Below are 13,490 nucleotides of genomic sequence, written 5' to 3'. Positions count from 1 at the left end.
ATGCAGCGCGACATCTGCACTGTAAGATGATATTGGAACGTAAATGGAATAAAGTGAGCTGTTATTCCAAAACCAAGCGTCAACGTTCGAAAGTTCGAAAACCGACATTAATTTCTTGCCAAGCTAATATTTTCCCCCGTTCACTTATTCGTCGGTTCTTTTCTCCGTCCTTGCCGGGTCACCGTGTCGACTCGATGATTCTGTCATCGATGGACGCGAGGGGGATGAAACTGTAGGGTAGCGTGTTCTCTCATCTTCGCACTGACGTCGTTCAGGGACGTGTCTATCGATTTCATCTCTCTCTCGTTGTTTCGCGATGATACGGTTACCTTTTTCGAACTCCTCCGATAGGGTTCTCCATGTCCGTCCACGACGCTCGAGGTAACCAACACCGGAGAGTCGCCCTTGTTTCGATCCCGCGGCACGTTTCGACTACGAACTTTCGAGACTTAATTATATCGTTCGAAACGACTCCCCGACGCTATTCAGTTTTATCCCCACGACCCGTTAACGGTGGTTCGCGGCTATCAAAAGTGTAGAGATAAAGGTTCCGCGCTTAAACAGCTCGCAGCGCGATATCCGATGCAATTACCGAGATCTCGCTGGAACGAGACATCAATTTCGTAGCTTATATAACTCCCGTGGAAATACTTGTTGGGTGCACGCCGCGAGCGTGGCAATTACTCTCTCCCTCGGCCGTGCAACTTTCTGCTGATTCAATCGAGGCTACGTTAAGTCACGGATCGCCAACCGCGACATGTTTTATCGCAATCATCTCCCAGGACACCATTCCCTTTCGATAACCGGGGGGCTGCCCGGAGCCCTTATCCCTTTGCCGATAATTTCTCCTTTCCGTCGGAGAGGTCTCAGGATACCCCACCGTGTAAGAACCGATCTCGTGGCGAGGATTTATCGAGTAACCAAGATCGTGGGTTCTCCATCCGTGATCGTACCATTGGATGACTTAGTCGAACAGCGAAGCAACCGTAGGGATTAATTAACTTCGCCAGTGCGCGACTATTTCCTTTTTTCCTTTTCTTTCCTTTTATTTTAACCCTCAGAAGCCTGATTTTCCTAATTAAATTTAAAAAGATATCAATGCATTTATTATTTGAACAATTTTGACAGCTGAAGTTTTTTCAATTCGATTTAAAAATCCGGTATTAAATTTGAAACCGAGGGCATTTAGGGCTTAAGTGTGAAACCATTTGCAATAGTCATTACACTAATAAATCTTCTTAACGTAGGTACAAAGTTTTCTTTATCACATTAACTGGCAGACTAATATCCGTGAAAATTGCTACGAGGCTAAAATTTAGTGCTTATTTTCCCGACCTCTTTAGAATTCACCAATCCTATCCAAATTAATTTTCTTCGACGCCTTACTTTCATTAATTTATTTATTCCTCAGTGAAAATCCTTGTCACCTATATGTATAATACCGTTTTTCGTAGAAATGTGAAACGCTCCACGGTTTTGCGTGTCATCCTCGCGCAGGGACCACGCTAATCTTCTCTGTGTCGTTCCAATTTTAGTATATGCACCGCCGATGCAGTACGACTATTTTCCTATCGATCCCGCGTGGCGGGTTACGGGTAAACGTTTCGAGGTGCAAAGTAGGCATCAACGTGTTGTCAATCGAGTCGTTCATTATCCGTGTCAGTCGCTTTGTAAAGACTTCCCATTCGTCGGGGTACCAGGGCCGCTGTTATCGAGCGTTTCCATGCGGGAGACGGTAAAATACACACGGGTCCCTGCCAAACCGCGAACTAAACGACACTCGTAGAACTTTCGACGGAGCGCAAACCGATGCCATTAGCGCAACTAACGTACGCTACGGTAATTTTGTTAAATAATTTACCGAATTCTGGCGCACCGATTCTGGTCGAAACCCCCGTCTACCCTTCCCTTCCCTCCCTTCCTAGCCTCCCGCCCCCTGGTCTGTCGTCGCCCCTTTCGCGGAGGGGCACGCTCTTAATTGATATCAACTACGCGGCCGGCCGCGCATTCGGATGCGCAACGCCGAAAACAATTTCTGCATCGACGCGATGCATTATGCACTTTACAGCCGTAACATAATCGCGGTGCCAGGCCGCTGATTATACCGCACGGTGATTAACCAACCGACGTAGTTACCCTAGAATGGAGATTTCGGCGTTCAGGCGACCACCACTTACGGAAAATCGCTTCCACGGATGCGGGGGAGGATCCGAGTGTCTTGACTTGTATCGCGGCCAATTGGTTAACGAAGTTACCGTCTTCCCACCGCGGCTGGTTGCGGAGTCTGCAACCCTTTTTCTAGTCTGGCAGCTCCGGACCGATGATCCCTCGACCCCCCGACTCTCGACTTTTCAATTTTTAAGTAGACAGCCGCGGATACGTACACTGCCGGTCAAAAGTATGCGAACACTTACCATTTTTAACGAATCTGTGTATATAAGTTTTCGTTACGTGATTTTAAGTGGAAAATGTTGTACCAAGTTTGGTGAACAATAGCTTCGTTGGGTAGTTTGATTATTTAAATTCGTGAAATAACTAGAAATGTATGTGTTTACCCTGGATTATATTCCTTTATCGTCGAAAGGTTTCGAAAACACTCATGGTAATTATTAAAAAAAGGTGTGGAATGATATTAAAACGTGAACAATAAAGTAATTAATAGCCTAAAGATATAATTACTTGTAATATGTAATGAATTATTGATCAAATATATTTTGATTTTGGGAGAAAATGGAATACATAAAATTTCGTTTGATTTCATTTGGATGATTTCGTTGGATTTCGTAACTTTTTTAGATAGTTACTAGAGTTAAGAAAATATCAACATAATTTTGAGGGACAGTGTACGTTATACTGTAAAATGATGAGAGAATGAGAAGAGAGTTTTAAAAGACGAGGTTTTTCGGACCGCGTCTAGCGTTGACATGTGTATTTGCACTAAAAATTTTAATTAACTAAATGTCACAGGAAGTAAAACTGGAACTTCGAAGCGAGTTATTTGAAATTCGAGAATATGAAGTGCTTGTTACATTCATGAGAATATGAAACAGTCTCAGGCATCACGTAATTTATTATATCGACCAGGAATAAAAAAACAAAACACACTAGAACCCATTGTAGGTCGCAGTGCTATATAAACTCTATAGCAAATATTGCAGTATATTGAACCTCATGCAGTACGTGATTATTCTTCTTGAGAAGTTAGGTCAGTTATCTTGCAGGACAGGTGGTAGAAAGATATCGTCTAAACATGATATCGTTTGTCAGGTAGCAACTATACAATAGACAATTTTTGATTCGAATGAAGGTATTCCATTCATACCTTTGCTGTACCAAAAATAAAAACAAGAAAATTTTCTACGAATAAGGTGTAATGTCCTTGTCGTATACTCAATACTTTGCACGTAAACGGCGCATAAAATTCACCTCATAATGAATCTTAATGGTCTCCTGGAACGATTTTCACCTTCTCAATTGATTTTTATCGCACTCATTTCCTTCGTTGAGAGACATCGTATGTTTCCTACAAACGAGCACGACTAATAGAACTGTCCTTAAACTTTTAAATTACAATTTTATTTCGTTTATCGACATCCATTTTTCTTCTCGTTTAACCTACTCTCCGTAATATGCAAATCAATGCGTGCATTTCCTGACGTCACCTCGTGAAATAATAGACTAAATGCATTTCCACTGTCGGTCGTATATTACAGATTCCACAACGAGAAATGTTTCGAATAATGTTTTCGATTCTACAACGAGAATTATTAGAAATAGAATTTTTAATTTCATAACTAAACAATATTAACGGAATCTATATATGGGTGACAGTGCTTTTTATTGAAGAACTAAAAAAATTAATATGGTAAGTTAAATGTCAAATGAAATGAATTTGTATAAAATACTTGAATTTCGGTGAAGTTACAAAAATAAATATCACAATAAATGTTTGATTATGTAGTTTCCAATAATCGGTAAAATAAAACGCGTTCAAAGTTACAGTTACAAAAGACTTGGATGTATTTCTATCATCTATAATGGATACTCTAACACGAATACTCTAACAAAGCAACCCAGCGAATATTTGAATAAATTCAATGCGCATATTGTTCCCTCCGCAAATATTTCTTTGAAGGTGAAACATTTTTAGTTTTTGCGAGCCGAACGGAATATTTAATATACTTCGTGTAACGTTTACTAATGAATTTCCTGTCATCCTCGGTAAAAAGTGAGTCGAAAATAATATATCTCTTTCGTTTAACTTCAACGAATATTTTCATCGTTCTCGAGGGGACGAATCGATAAACTTAAAAATACCGAGTTGCTCGATTAAACTACCTCAATTTGGAAACGACTATTGAACGTGAGTAATCGACACTTCTGTCAATTACGGATAACGTTTAGATTCGTGCGATTCGGTTAAGTGGCTTTGATTCAGACAGTCTTGAACTGAATTTATCACGTCTCATCATCGCGAGGAATGATTAATAAGAAAAAGAGAATCAATGAATTAATACTTACATTCGTCTCCAGAACTCAGAAGATTCAATCAACTTCTTTTAATATTGAGGCGAAGCAATATATCCAAGAATATTCCTCGAGAAGTCGTAAACCTGTCAATATAAATATAGATCTATAGAAATAAGCCATAGATACGAAAATATATTTACATATATTTCGACTTTATTTACAAAGTCGTTGATATTTAACTATTACAAAAGTGCGTCAAGTGTCGATCATTAGGTGATCGCATCAATTATTAGCACGTTCACATTGTTTCTCAAAATATTTAGACCAGTTTCTGAAAAAGATTTATTCACCTATTGTTAGCAAACGTTGTCTAGAGAAAGAGGTTCGTTAGCTTCTCCAAAATGTCAAAAGGAGTTCGTGGATAAAAAAAAAAGTTAGAAAGCACTGTAATAGGGTGTCCCAGAAAACATTGCGCATTTTAGACGCTATGCTTGCTGGTTATTTGTGAACCGTTTATCGAAATGAAGCACCTATATGTATTAATACGTTGTTGAAAAGGTCTCTTTGTGCCGACTACGAAAATGTGCCTTGCATTTGTCTGCTTTTTTCATTGTTCGTTTCGTTTATGTTCAGAATGAGTTCTGAAAAGAAAATAATCAAAATTTAGGAGCTCTTGCGCCATCGCCAAAGAGAGAAACTTACGATTCTTTAATTAAGACTGCATTCACCCAGGGAACATAGTTGAGACTTTCATTATGTAAATTTATACATTCATAAATAATACTCGTGGTACTCGTAGACACACGAAATGAGAAAGTAATATAAAAATTATGTAATTTAAATTAATAAAACAAATTAAAAGAAGAAAGTCTCTAATGTTAATATTTCAAATATATTTAAATTTATTAAAATTTGTAGATATAAAATCCTTTGTCGAGTCTTCCTCTGTTATTAGTATTACATGTACTTGCAAAGTATTATCACGTGATTGTCGAGTAACAGTATAAAGTTTGTATCTAGGCTATGTACATCCTACTACACATGTAGCATAGAAGTATCGATTAAATTACTAATCATATAGCCACGACAACTATGGACATTAAATAGATTTATAGATGATACAGTAAATATCTCCAGTACTCTACATACTGTCATTAGTAATTTATGTTTGTTTTCCTTTTTAGATTCCATATCAATTGCTCTAAAACCAACGAATATATAATATTCAATCTATAACTCTGATTGTTAGTCGCAAATACACTAACTTAAATATGGAATGAACAGTAATATATTCATATGTAAAAGAAAATAGTGTTTTGGTGAATGAAAAATAATAAAATAACAACTAGAATGTTTGAAGGAAACATGGAATTAAAAACATAGAAATCTGCTCGAGTTGGACTGCGAGTAGCGACATCAATTTATTTTGCTTTCACAAGCTTCTGCACCGATATTAATAATTATTGTAATACAGTGGAGAGGAATCTTTCAAGCCATGTTAATATGTAAGAGAAGTGAAGGAGATCGCGGAAAACGTACGGAGAGTAATGTATTTATTCCCAAAGAAATCGAGTTGTCGACGAAATAAATCACTCTCCACATATTTCCCGCAGTTCTCTTTACTTGCTCTTACATATTAAAACTTTGCCAACCGCGCAATTTTCTTGAACCGCGCGCAGTGAGATGACTTAACTTAAACTTCACCAACTTCCGCAATACGGGGATTAATAATATGAAATTTTAAATGATACTCATCGTGCCTCTGTGGAACTATTTGAACGGGAACTTCCCGGAATTTTCGAGCTATATTCAACTCGTAATTGGTAGAAAAATATTCAGCAAAATCTTATTGATTTCTTCTTCTTTAATGCAAAAGAGCAAAAGAATTACAAAAGAATTTTTCATTGCTTCGTCGTTGCTTTCAGTGAATTCAAAGTTACAATTGCTCTTACTGAAACAATGATGTTAATCATATCAAGTGGATTCCATTTAAAATAATTCCTGCTAAATTCCAGATACACTCGACAAATTGATATACATTCATATTTCGAAACCAAAAATGTACACATCATACAATGTACACATAAAACGTTTTCCAAAATCGATATTAAAATGTCCATAAACTAAGCAAGAATAAAAACGGTTTCTAAACTAATAATTACTCCCCGAGCCGCGCTCGATTAAACGAAAATGGTACGATATCCATGAAAAGCTCGGATCTCGGACCCGCGCGATGGGAAGTAGTCGAACGTAAATGTTTGATGAACTGGTAAGACAGAAAATCGTGTTAGTCCCGCAAGGGGACGCGAAGAAAAGCGATCTTCGGGGGACGTTGCGAGGGGCCGGCGAGGGCGGGGTGTCTGAAAATCCAGATTTATGTCTGAGTTTAGTGACCGATGACGTCGTAAAATTACATCGAACGCTCGTACGTGTCGTTCTAATAAAGCGGGATGGAAAAGCGCGCCCCTGCCGAGGCTCGGCTTTCCGCATCGACCGACGTCGAGTCTTCTGGGAAATATACGTCAGAAGTCCTCTTTTTGTTTCCAAGAAATTTATTTCCACTTTCACCCGCCTCTCCACGGGAATTTGCGATCTCTCTCTCTCTCTCTCTCTCTCTCTATTTTTTTTTTGTTAATTTCACCCCCTCCTTTTGTATTCGAGAGAGCGATTTCAACCGATTGCGCAACGCAGTCCAGCGAAACAGCGTTCCCGTTTACTCGTAATTATTCTCAGTTAATATTCCATGCACGAGCTCTGGTTCCCCTTGCGCTCGAACGCACGATAAGCGTATTAACCATAATCACGGAGGCTTCTGGGGCACCGACAGGGGGCGCGCGCGCGCGCGAGCGAGACAGGAGGGGCAAGAAGCATATTTTGATTACGTAGCAATTAAACTCGTAACTTTATCAATTCGTGATTAGTTTAAATCGAGTTGCGATCCCACCCTATCTCGACTCGGGTTCGAGTTCTGTAAATTGGCCTGTGATTTGGACTTTGTTGATCACGGTGTCGCGTTTAATAGTAAATTACAGGACGATCGGTTTGCAACGCGAAACACCCTGTTACATATTATACTTTGTTTGGGGTTTCGACGTATCGTTTTATGAAATTATCGGTGGAAATTGTTACGATTGGTTTCTCATTGTCGAGACGTGAAAAGTGATTCCTAAATTAATTTGTGAAAGAATGTAGACAGATGTGTGTGTTCGTTTCAAATGAAAACGTAAAGAAAGCTGAAGGAAAATGAAAAAGAACAAGATTCTTACATTGTGTAGAGTGTGTGTTGATTCTCAAAAAATAATCGTAAACAAAATTAATTAGGTTCTTTCGAAAAAAAATTTTCTCATAGAGACCTGTACTTTCAGAGACCTATTAAAATTAATATTCATGTGTTCTAGAGGCCATGACCTAATTAGCCAACACGTAAACGGAATATTTAAATAATGTTTAACACGCTTTACTGCCAATGTTGATCCATTCATTTCAATTTCTATTAATTAAAAATAATGTTTGGATGCGTGGTAGAACGTGAACAGCACTGCTGGACTAAAATTTGTTAAAAGTGCACGAATTATACAGAGAATCCTTTAACAGCTTTAAATGAAAAATCGCAGTTCGTATAAGCTCTGGCGAACCTATTTTTCCGTTACAGTACTGGGAACAATAAATCTCTAGATATAGAGATGGATGGATTTATTGGGCTGGGACGCCAAGTGACCCTTAAGGACCTAAAATAATAACAAGACACAACAGTAATTCAGCTTACACGGTGACAACGGTAACATGAACTTCATAAATCACCCTCAACAGCAATTATGGGATAAATGCTAACCCAATAACAAGAATGGTATTGAATGGTGTGTGAAAACCCATAAATAACACAATTTTGCCCATGGAGATATGAATTACCTAGTTTTCAATTTTCCAGTGGTTATTTGTGTCATTTTGTTAAGACGGATTGTCTGTAAATATTTCTCTATTATTTCTCCATCATTTTTTATGTACTTTATAGTCATCGTCCTTCAAGTATTTTTGTTGAAACTATTTTCCATTGTATTGTCTTATTATTTTTTAATTTTTGCAAATGACCGAGAAATGATCGAAATGAAATTTAGCCTACGATACTCACGAATATATTTATATTAATATTTCTGGGCGTTCAATGTGTAGAAATATGTTTGTCAAACGTTTTTCGAAGTGTGCGATGCTAATAAACAATATCATTTCGCAAACCACAGCTTGCGTACGCTCTGAAAGAATACCACAATTTACGGCTTTGTAGACTTCTATGCACCATTAATCTAATTTGCACGGTGTCTAAAATAAGTAAGACCTTTATTTATAGCACAGGATTACAGAGGGGCGTTTCATGAAATATAGGCGTAACTTCAGAAGTGTATTCAGCGTACGAAAGTGATAAAAAAGTTTACACAAACGTTTGTCCTACCTGGCCTTGTTTCCGAGTTACAGATGTTTTTTCTGTCCCAGTAGTTGTCCGCCTGTCCCCACAGAAAGCGCAGTTAGAAATTATCGACAGATACTGCTCTTATCGTTCGAACGAATTGAACTGCTTCATAGACCATTGTGGATGTATTTACGAATTAATACTTTACGTTCTGGCTCTTTAAATGTTGCTATTCAATATGTTAAATTAACATATAAATGAAATTCACTGAATTGAATAAGTAAAAAAACATAATTATTCTTATCATGAAGCTTGTGGATGGATTTCGAAAATTATATTTTACGTTTGTACTCTTTAAATTTTACAAATAAATTTATTGAAATAAAGTAAACTTGTGTAATATCAACAATAATATGCAATACACATTTTCCCGTTTAGAAGATAAGACATACTTTCATTTAAATTTCAATTCTTTTTCTCTATCCGTGAAAATACGTATTTCCATAAATATTCGCAGTCTAGTTATCAGTTACACTTCACCTAGCAATACTGGGAAAGTATCATTGCGTGATTATAAGCAAAAGTATATAACTAACTTGGTATCTAGGCTAGCGCATTTGAATATCGACTAATTTACCTATCACACCTATAACTGCGAGAACTGTGTACATTAAATGGGGTTGTTGGTGATACAATAAATATATCCAGTACTGTATTTGAGATCTGTGACGACGATTGTACGTGAGTTTCGTTTAATTAATTGTCAAATAAAATTTTTTATGTATTAATCTCGATCCATTTTGTTTTTTCGTTATTGTAATCAACTCAACTCTCACAGTTACAGGTTCTAAAAACGACCCTGGAACGGAAAGTCAAAACGTAAAGTAATTATTTATTTGCGATTGCAATGTTGTTATCCTTCAATTTACTTACGGTTACTGTGCCAACCATGCAGTATATATTATGCACGTAGCATTGATTATAAATAATTAAGTGAAATCAAGTAACCCAACCCACGTTAAAACGGATAATTATTGGAAATTATGTAGATCGGAGAAACGTTTATAAATACTATTACATTTAATCATTTGTATACGTCGGGAGTTATAACATTTAGAATTTACTATATTATCATATCCAGATTTATAAAATAAACGTGTACTTTTCGTTAAAATATTGCGCCATATTGTTACTATTCTAATTGCATCTTTTATAATTTATAAAATCATGAATTTAGGTCCTGTTTATAATTTGATTTGTTCATCACTTAATTTTTGTAAATTGGTACATTCTAGTATTTCCATTTTATCATATGTTATAGAAACTGTTAGTTGTTTATATAACTAACTCGTTATTCCAATATTTAATTTTGTAAAAATTTCAGGTTTACTTTTTTCATTTACTTTTCCACGCGATTTAATTGCCCTTTAATTTTTTAAATTAGAATTATGACATTTCAGTAAAATAAATTTATCGAAGAAATACCAAAACGTTACAGTATAATTAATAGGTGCTCAATAGCAACGAGCATAAATGGTGTTTATTCCTATTGTTGTTGCCATAATGGGTTTATTGCGTAAGCACAACAAAGTGTACGCGTTATGCCAAAGCGTTGTTGCACAACGAGTTTGAAGCTAGGCATAGACAAAGGCTGCTATAAACCTAACATCAATTAAACCGAACCTCGACGCTTGTTCGATGGTAACCAATAGCTAATACAGTAACAGGCGATAACAGGGTTAATTCTGATAGTAATAAACACCATTGGCATCCTATTGTGTCACAGAAGACGTTATATCACCGTTCGTATCGCAATTTGCGACAACAAATTTCTATTAAACCCACCCATATCTAAATAACTTTATACCGTGTATTTGAGTCCAAATTACCTTCACCGTGTATATTAACTTTTTTGACTTCTCTGGACAGTGTAAAATCTGTGACAAGCATAGATATAACCGATAAAAATAAACCGTGAACTTAATTAACTACCGAAACATATCCTGTCACTGAGTACTTCAACGATAAAAAGATTAATACATTCCTATCGCGTGTCACGTACCGAGAATAATAAATTGCATTCTGCATCGTTAAACCAAACGACAGAATACGTGAGTGCTCGATAGCATATTTTCATCTGGTTGATGCGGGAATTTGAAATGGACGTTGACCGTCAGCAAAGTAATTTCAAAAAGAAGACCTTCATGAAAGTAGACAAGTAATATTGCTTCACTTTTTAAATTCGGGATATCAGTAAAACCTATTTTTGTCCCCGACATTTTCCGTGCAAAGTAATTAACCGTTAACAGCGAACTCCAATTGAACTCTGACCCATATTAAAGTTACTTTTGTACGTTGCCCGGGAAGAAAAAAATCGTATCATATCAAATCGTACTTTTATATCGCATTCTCAGTTAAAACATTTCATCAAAAATATTACCGTTATTCGTAACTGAACCGAGTAATTTATATTTCTACTTTTGACGACACAGGACGTCACCGACAAATAACTTCTGTTTCAAAGAATAAAATGTAAGGGAAAACAACGAAAAAATAATTTGCTTTTTGAGAGGTGAAATGAAATTCGTAGAAAGAAGAATTAAAATATAAGCTGCGTGACATCGCAAAATGGACGGCCAGAGATAGAATTTTGATGTAGGGCGTAAATCATAAAATGTACGATACCTCGTTCGTCGGTGCTTCTACAGCAAAATTCTACATGACAGAAGTTGCTGCAAATGAAATTTGAAAAGTTTTCTGTTTCACACAGATTTGTCACGGATTCGATGCTGACTGAAATATCGATTTTTTTTTTTATATACCTCGAGAGCACTAGTAACAAGGGATTCCTGTTTCTATCTTTATATATCAATAATATTTTCAATGAAAACAGTATAACACTGGATAACCCAGTTGGCTATCTATGAAAAATTTTGAATTTTATAGAATGAGCATTCAGATAGTATTGCATAAAGTGAAGACTAAACTATGTTCCACACAGGTCATTCGAAAATGGACCTCTTTATATTTAATTAAAAACATATACTTCATCAAATAAACGTATATAAAACCCAGCTGTAGTTAAATTGCATACTACACGATGGAAGAAGATTTTTCCTCGCAAATTAAAAACTGTTGGTTTCTAATCCCATGTTTGCTAACACTTTCTTCCCTATTGTGACGAGCAATGGATGTACCTAAAATTAGGACCATCAATTTTAGCACACTCTGTATGCCAGGCAACATAAAGTATCCCAGTAGGGGGTCTGCTAAGCCCCCATCGCGTCCACTCAAGGGTTAAGTATTTTTACACACGGAAAAGATGTCCATGGTACACAGATGTAAAATTAATCACGGGACGCTTCAGACCCCTTCTGTTTACCTTCGAGCGACTACCTCCCATCCCTGAAATTTATGAACGATATCTCGCATTGAAATCGGCCATAAACACCGTATTACATCGGCTAACCGTCTGCTCCCTTTAGCACCCTTTCTCTCCGACTCGTTCTCCCCATCGTCGAACAGTAATCTGGACGGGAAACACCATTCCCAGGAACGTTAACGAGGATAATTTATTTATTCGACGTGCTTGTTGCATCGTGACAAACTAGAGTACACAGCAGGGAAGAGCAAAAAGTACAAACCAAATATACACAGTAGTTGAGCCACGTTAATTGGGAGAGCATTTCACAACGCAACTCTAATCTTCGTCTAACTTAGTTAAAGTTAGTTAAACAACTGAATTTAACTTAACTTGAAAGTAAAACGGATACAGGTTACGATAATACAGGTTAGGGTAAGAGTTGGAGTAAAAATTTGAGCGATACGTGTAATACAAGTAAAATAATCTAAAGAACGTTTCTAATTTAACGAAAGGCGTAAAGTTAAGTAAAGAATACGTCAGATATTCGAGCAAAGAGAGATTTAGACAAACCGTGATAAGTGAGTATAAATTGGATGGAAGTAAATTAAATAAATATATGTAGGAGTCCTAGAATGATGGATCTCGTAAACAAGGCAACAGAGATGGATCTCTATTGAAGTAGAGGAGTCGCACGATCAATCTTAAGGAGGCAGTGGGGAAACAAGGACACGAGTTTTGGTTACTGTGATTAAGAGACGATAATCGAGAGGAAGGACAAGATTTTAGACATCTTTAGCCCACAAGGGTTATCGATTACGATTCAGTAATCAACGAGGGGAACAACTAAAGGTTGATTAAACGTGTGTACACGGCGAGTTAACGTAACCTATCCCGAAAAAAATATGTAATATGTGAAAATCAGAAAGAACAACGTAGCAAACATGAAACACAAAAAAGGTTTCAATGTTGGATCAGGATTAGAGAACGCAGCGTAAAGAGAGCGAAATCAATTGTGGTAGCGAAGGAAGATAAGTTACGCAGAAGAGAGGAAGAGCCGACAGCCAACAAAGAGGATTTGGAGGGATTAAGTTGCAAAGCATGTAAATTGCGCCACCAGGGAAGCATACGAAAGTCATATATAATTTCAGACTTAGCAGATTTCACGGAGTTAGCATCGGAAGCCCGAACATTTTATGAATTTTATTGTACCTTCCGAAAAATAAATAATTTCTTGATTAATAATAGATTCAC

General features: G+C 36.8%; 1 long non-coding RNA gene and 1 other non-coding gene across 2 annotated transcripts; both read right to left on the bottom strand.

Annotated features, from left to right (window-relative positions):
- Positions 1 to 1,452: 1,452 nt before the first annotated feature.
- LOC128892723 (U6 spliceosomal RNA) lies at positions 1,453 to 1,558 on the bottom strand. The gene has a single exon (XR_008461158.1). It is a non-coding gene; the product is annotated as a U6 spliceosomal RNA (small nuclear RNA).
- Positions 1,487 to 4,600, bottom strand: LOC128892722 (uncharacterized). Its single transcript, XR_008461157.1, has 4 exons — positions 4,522 to 4,600; positions 3,620 to 3,752; positions 3,427 to 3,523; positions 1,487 to 3,327 (listed from the first exon to the last, which is right to left on the bottom strand). It is a non-coding gene; the product is annotated as an uncharacterized LOC128892722 (long non-coding RNA).
- Between the last annotated feature and the right edge of the window lie 8,890 nt (positions 4,601 to 13,490).

Source organism: Hylaeus anthracinus, unplaced genomic scaffold (assembly GCF_026225885.1).
Source record: "Hylaeus anthracinus isolate JK02 unplaced genomic scaffold, UHH_iyHylAnth1.0_haploid 15402, whole genome shotgun sequence".
Taxonomy (NCBI): Eukaryota; Metazoa; Arthropoda; class Insecta; order Hymenoptera; family Colletidae; genus Hylaeus; species Hylaeus anthracinus.
Note: the sequence above shows the minus strand (reverse complement) of the source record. Positions and strands in the feature narration are given on the sequence as shown.